We start from the raw sequence: 6,000 nt of genomic DNA on the forward strand, positions 1-6,000 counted from the left end.
TGTTGTTAAATGATATTCCTTGAGGTTGTCTACACTGGGTTTAAGCCATGGTATATTATTATTATTATTATTATTATTATTACTACTACTACTACTACTATTACTATTACAACTACTGTTGTTGTTGTTGTTGTTATTGTTAAATTATATACCTTGAGGCTGTCTACACTGGGTATAAATAAATAATACATTGTTTAAGCCATGTTATAATAATAATAATAATAATAATTTATTATTATTACTATTATTATTATTATTATTACTACTACTACTACTATTACTACTACAACCACTGTTGTTGTTGTTGTTGTTATTGTTAAATTATATACCTTGAGGCTGTCTACACTGGGTATAAATAAATAATACATTGTTTAAGCCATGTTATAATAATAATAATAATAATAATTTATTATTATTACTATTATTATTATTATTATTATTACTACTACTACTACTACTACTACTACAAGACCTCAGTAATCTTCAGGTTGATTCTCTGATTTCAGTCTCCTCCTACATACAGTTTACCTTTGCAGGTATACACAAACAGCAGACAACAGGGGCTTTAGCATTTTCCCAGAGATGAGGAAAGAAACCATTAGTCTAAAACTGTTAGTAGTTCTATAGGAAAGCAAACCAGAAACACTACTACAACATGAACAGGGCCACTATTTGTTAAACGTGTCAGTGTAAGTGTGTGGCAAAACGGCTTGTCTAGGTGTAGCAGTTGTGACAACAGTTGCATTAGTTTAACTACCGTACAATTAAAAAAAAAACTGTATGATATCGCCTGCTGAATATTTCTAAATTCCAGCTACATATTTGCCAACTCTCTCTTTTTTAAATAAAAATAGACTCTTAAAACTCACAGAATGAATAAACTGTGTTAAATATTACTGAGTCCACTGCTTTAAGGACAACACAAATCTTTTCAAGGAGAACTGAAAACAAACAGCCAATGTTTCCAATTGCATCCTAATCCCCACATTTAACACTGCAACCACAACAATTTAATTTGCCGCTGTCGTAAGGTTAAGAGAAAAAAAAAAACGAAAACACTGATGGCACGACTTTCTACAGATGAGAGAAACTGGTGTGAACTAGCAAGTAGTTATTTGGTAACATTCCACTGATAGCTTCCAGAAATAATCAGGGTGAAGATACACTGTTTTATTCATAGCATGTCACTCTTAACATGGTAATTACCAGCTGCTGAGGGGTGCAGAGCACGCCAGTGGTTTCACAGAATTCATTTAGCACAATAAATCAACAACTACAATAGAGAAAATCACTATAATTATATAATTTACCAAATTCTCCATTTGGTCGGGAATCTTTATTGTTAAATAAAGGCAACTGCTGTTGATTTCAGCCAACAAGAAACTAACTTACAAGGAACATATGGATTTAATTTTGCACATGCTTTTTAATGAGAACCGCTGCTTTGATTTGAGAAGCTGCTGACCTGATGAAGCCATGTTGAGAGAAGGCAAATATGCAACTACTAATCAGAGCAAGACATCCAGAAATAAAAATTTCACATGCAGTCTAGTCTTCTAAATAAAAGTGTTTGTCTTTCAGACCCAAAGGAAACAAAATAGAGGGAGATTTGCAGAAGGAGGGGTAATGAGAGTTTTAGAAGAGGAATAGCGAATAGCACATTGCTTGTGTCAGATAATCCGGAGCGGCTTATCTGATCTGTGCCTGCTACAGGGAAGCACTTACCCTTCAGTCCGGCTACAAGAGAGCAGGGTAAGAGGGAACAAACCAGAGTGACATATAGACTCACGTGGAGCAGAAGACAGAAGAAAGCAGAGAGAAAAAGAGAAAGGAGGAAATAATATTCCCTTTACAGTGTAAGCAAAGCATGAGAGAAGGAGGATCTGATACACTTATTCATACACACACAAACAATTATCTGAAAATGGGAGGGGAAAAAAACTTGAGATGGTGCAGAGAGGGTTGCAATAATTTAAAATACCAGAAAGAAAGAAAGAAAGAAAGAAAGATATGCAAAAGAAAAGCATAAAATATAAAATATAAAAGCAAAAATACACAGAAAAGAGTGATGAGTAATGAATAAAAGAGAGCAAATATATGCAAAAGACAAGCGAAAGAGTGAACAGCAGAAGAAAAATAACAGAAAGAAAGAAAGAAATGATAAGTGAAAGTAAAAAATAAACAATGAGTGAACAAAAGCAAATATACACAAAAGCAAAAAAGAGAGAAAGAAAAACGAGTGAATGAAAAGCAAAAGTAAAAGAGCTTATATAAGCAAGAGAAAACTGAAAGAGTTAAAAGCAAAAGAAAAAAGCAAAAATTAAGTAAAAGAAACAAATAGACAGAAGAAAAGTGCTGAAAGAAAAAAGAAATAAAGAAAGGAATCAAATGAACAAGTGGGCAAAATAAGTAATTAAAAACAAACAAACAAATAAGTAAATAAAGAAATAAAGAAAGCAAGCAGAAGAATTATAAAATAAAGACGGGGATCAAAAGGTATCAAAGCAAAGAATATGCAATGATGAAATGTATGTGGGATGCAAGTGGGAGGGGAAAAAACCTTGAGATGGTGCAGAGAGGGTTGCAATAATTTAAAATACCAGAAAGAAAGAAAGAAAGAAAGATATGCAAAAGAAAAGCATAAAATATAAAATATAAAAGCAAAAATACACAGAAAAGAGTGATGAGTAATGAATAAAAGAGAGCAAATATATGCAAAAGACAAGCGAAAGAGTGAACAGCAGAAGAAAAATAACAGAAAGAAAGAAAGAAATGATAAGTGAAAGTAAAAAATAAACAATGAGTGAACAAAAGCAAATATACACAAAAGCAAAAAAGAGAGAAAGAAAAACGAGTGAATGAAAAGCAAAAGTAAAAGAGCTTATATAAGCAAGAGAAAACTGAAAGAGTTAAAAGCAAAAGAAAAAAGCAAAAATTAAGTAAAAGAAACAAATAGACAGAAGAAAAGTGCTGAAAGAAAAAAGAAATAAAGAAAGGAATCAAATGAACAAGTGGGCAAAATAAGTAATTAAAAACAAACAAACAAATAAGTAAATAAAGAAATAAAGAAAGCAAGCAGAAGAATTATAAAATAAAGACGGGGATCAAAAGGTATCAAAGCAAAGAATATGCAATGATGAAATGTATGTGGGATGCAAGATGAAAGATTTCTGACAGAATCAAACAGTGCAGATGAAAACAGACTGAGATTTTTCTCCCTTTTTACAACACTAATACAGTAAGTAGTTACTGTTCTCAGGAGGTGAACACTGTTGAGATTACACTTACAGCACATTAATGAGTAGTAGAGTGAAACAGGGTGTAAAAACATCAGTAGTACGCTGTTTAGAACGGGAACTTATTTAGCCGATGTTATAGAAAGTTTCCATGTAAGAGTGTGACTGCTATGAAGAGTGTCATTACAAATGCAGCTCTGGCCCTGTGTGTGTGTGTGTGTGTGTGTGTGTGCGTGTGTGTGTGTGTGACTGCAGTCAGCATGTGTGGATCTGTAGAGTCTATGTATTCATACTTACAGAACTGAGAGATGGGAGCATCAAGCTGTGGTGCTGTCCCTCCTTTGGCGTTGAGTTTCTGCACCTGGGTCGGGGGGATGGGTTTGTGGGACTGGCCCGTGGCACGATACATCGCTTGAACCCACAGGATTCGATCTTGCTCATCATCACTGGCGAAGATCACAGTGTCTCCCTCCTTCACAGCATTGAAGAACGTCCGACCACCATCCAGACCTGCATTCAACATATTGTTCATCATTTATACAGCACATGGAAATTAATCACTGTGTAAGCAAAAGTGCACTGTGAAAAGTCACAACACTGAGCTATTTCTACTTGATCAGACCCTTTCAAGGTACTGTATATGGAAGCATTGTTGAACTAACAATACTCTCACAGCACTTTTGAATCTTGGCTAAAGTTTATTTATACATAAAATAATACTTTTTTATGACAGGAAAATACAGGGATAGAGCAGGAATGGAATCGGGACATAACACAGGATGGATGTGAACTTGGGTTTTTAGGAAAAACGTATACAATGTAGGTACATACATTTTTGTGCACACACACACACACAAACATATATATATACAGTGGGTACGGAAAGTATTCAGACCCCCTTAAATTTTTTAAATAGTAGTTGCATGATAGCCAAAACATTAGTCAATATGTTCACAGAATCTGCAGCCTAATGTAGAAAGTATTTCAATTATATCAAATATTTTAAATTGACATTAGTTATTGCATTATGAACTAAGATGATCTGTGAATATTTAGTAATAATAGTGTATTTATAAACTGATATTAATCAAGATTACATATTTATTAATGAAGATGAATACATATTCATCAATATTATTGTATCCTATTATATTAATAATTAGTTAATAATAATAATAACAATAATGTTGCTATTTTATTACTCAAGAATAAATGCTGTAAAATTATTATTATTATTTGCATGGCAGCTTTAATTAATATTGATGTGTATAATCTTATTTTAAAAACATAGTAATTGCTTTTGTTGGTGCAACCTACGGTAGCAAGGTTGATTCAACCATGTTAAGCAATATTTTTACTTTATTATTCAGTTAATACAGATATGGCCACCTGAATTACATTTTTTGGTTATCTCGCAAAAAATGTTTGCACTGTAATTGATTTAAATGAACCAATATTGCTTTATATTGATATAATTGTTTTAATTTATTCCATTTATGTCACAATATTTAGCATGCCGTGCTTGATTACGCATAGACTATAAATGCTTCATTAGTCAAATTTCAGACGACATGAAAATAAAACATTCTTCATAAAACATTACTGAACAGACACTATGCAACACCGATGAATATTAGAGATTTAGATAACCCGTGTACAGTGTGCATAATGTTTTATGCAAAGATACAGAAGGTTTCAATGAAAGATAATTGATCTTAACTAGTTAATTACCTGTGTTTGTTTAACACTAATAAAATGAGTCACCTATTCTTTGGGAATAAATGTGTATGGGTCCTAGAAACACATGCCACCTGCTGGTCTAACAGGTAATTCTATCCACCTTATTTTGCAATGCTTTTTGTGAATGCACAAGACTTTGGGAAAAAACTATGTGCTATATGTTTATAATTACAACAATAAATAAAAAAATATGATAACAAATACCAGTTTGCAAAATTAAGCAGCATAGTGGACTGCTTTGGTACAGATAAAATAACTGGAAGCAATTGACATCGGAAGCCTCGGTCATTCAAACTACAAATAAAACAAGGTGGATAGAACAGGTGAAGACTATATTCACTGTGACATCATTGACTGTAGCAATCCGATTGGCTGCAGTGACCTGGCTGAGGGTCGGTGTAATCCACAGTGTATCCGTCCAGTTGGAGAAGCTCAACAGGTTCTGCTTTCTTCTCCCTGTAGCTACACATGGCAAAGGTGTACTGGCTGACCTGGAAAGAATATTGGCACATTAAACACACATCGCGAATTACACTATTAAGAACTGGAAAGGCAAAACCCGAACAGAAATATCTACTTCAGGCTAGTGATAGGGTTCAAACGGAGGGTGGCAACTCAGAGGGAGGCTGTCTCGGTCACTGACGGTGTAGGGTTGGACTTGTAAGGTTTTGTCCTGCCAATTAAACGGGACTGACTGAAGAGTGTGGGATGACACGCTGTCACTCTGGATGCGAGTCGTGCAGTTAGGTGCCAGTCATACACACATTCTACACACACACACACACACACACACACAAGACGCTCTCTGGCCTCATACGCAGCATTGCACCAATCCAGCGCCTCCATCACCTCTGCTGAAAGTGGCAGCCCTCTCTCACTCCGTCTCCGAGTGACATGATAAATTCAATGTCATGTGTGTGACGGGCACTTGGGCTGGCTTCGGGGCCCTAATCTGGCTTGGTGGCACCCAGGCGCCTTCGGGAGGCCACTGGGGCATGCACACCCCCCACGCTCGCACACACCC

At 35.0% G+C, this 6,000-nt stretch overlaps 1 pseudogene; it reads right to left on the reverse strand.

Annotated features, from left to right (window-relative positions):
* The window catches only part of LOC107656027 (calcium-dependent secretion activator 1-like), a 109,832-nt pseudogene that overhangs the window by 48,688 nt on the left and 55,144 nt on the right, over nucleotides 1-6,000 (reverse strand).

The sequence above is a fragment of the Sinocyclocheilus anshuiensis genome, unplaced genomic scaffold (genome assembly GCF_001515605.1).
Source record: "Sinocyclocheilus anshuiensis isolate Anshui unplaced genomic scaffold, SAMN03320099.WGS_v1.1 scaffold51, whole genome shotgun sequence".
NCBI classification, from domain to species: domain Eukaryota; kingdom Metazoa; phylum Chordata; class Actinopteri; order Cypriniformes; family Cyprinidae; genus Sinocyclocheilus; species Sinocyclocheilus anshuiensis.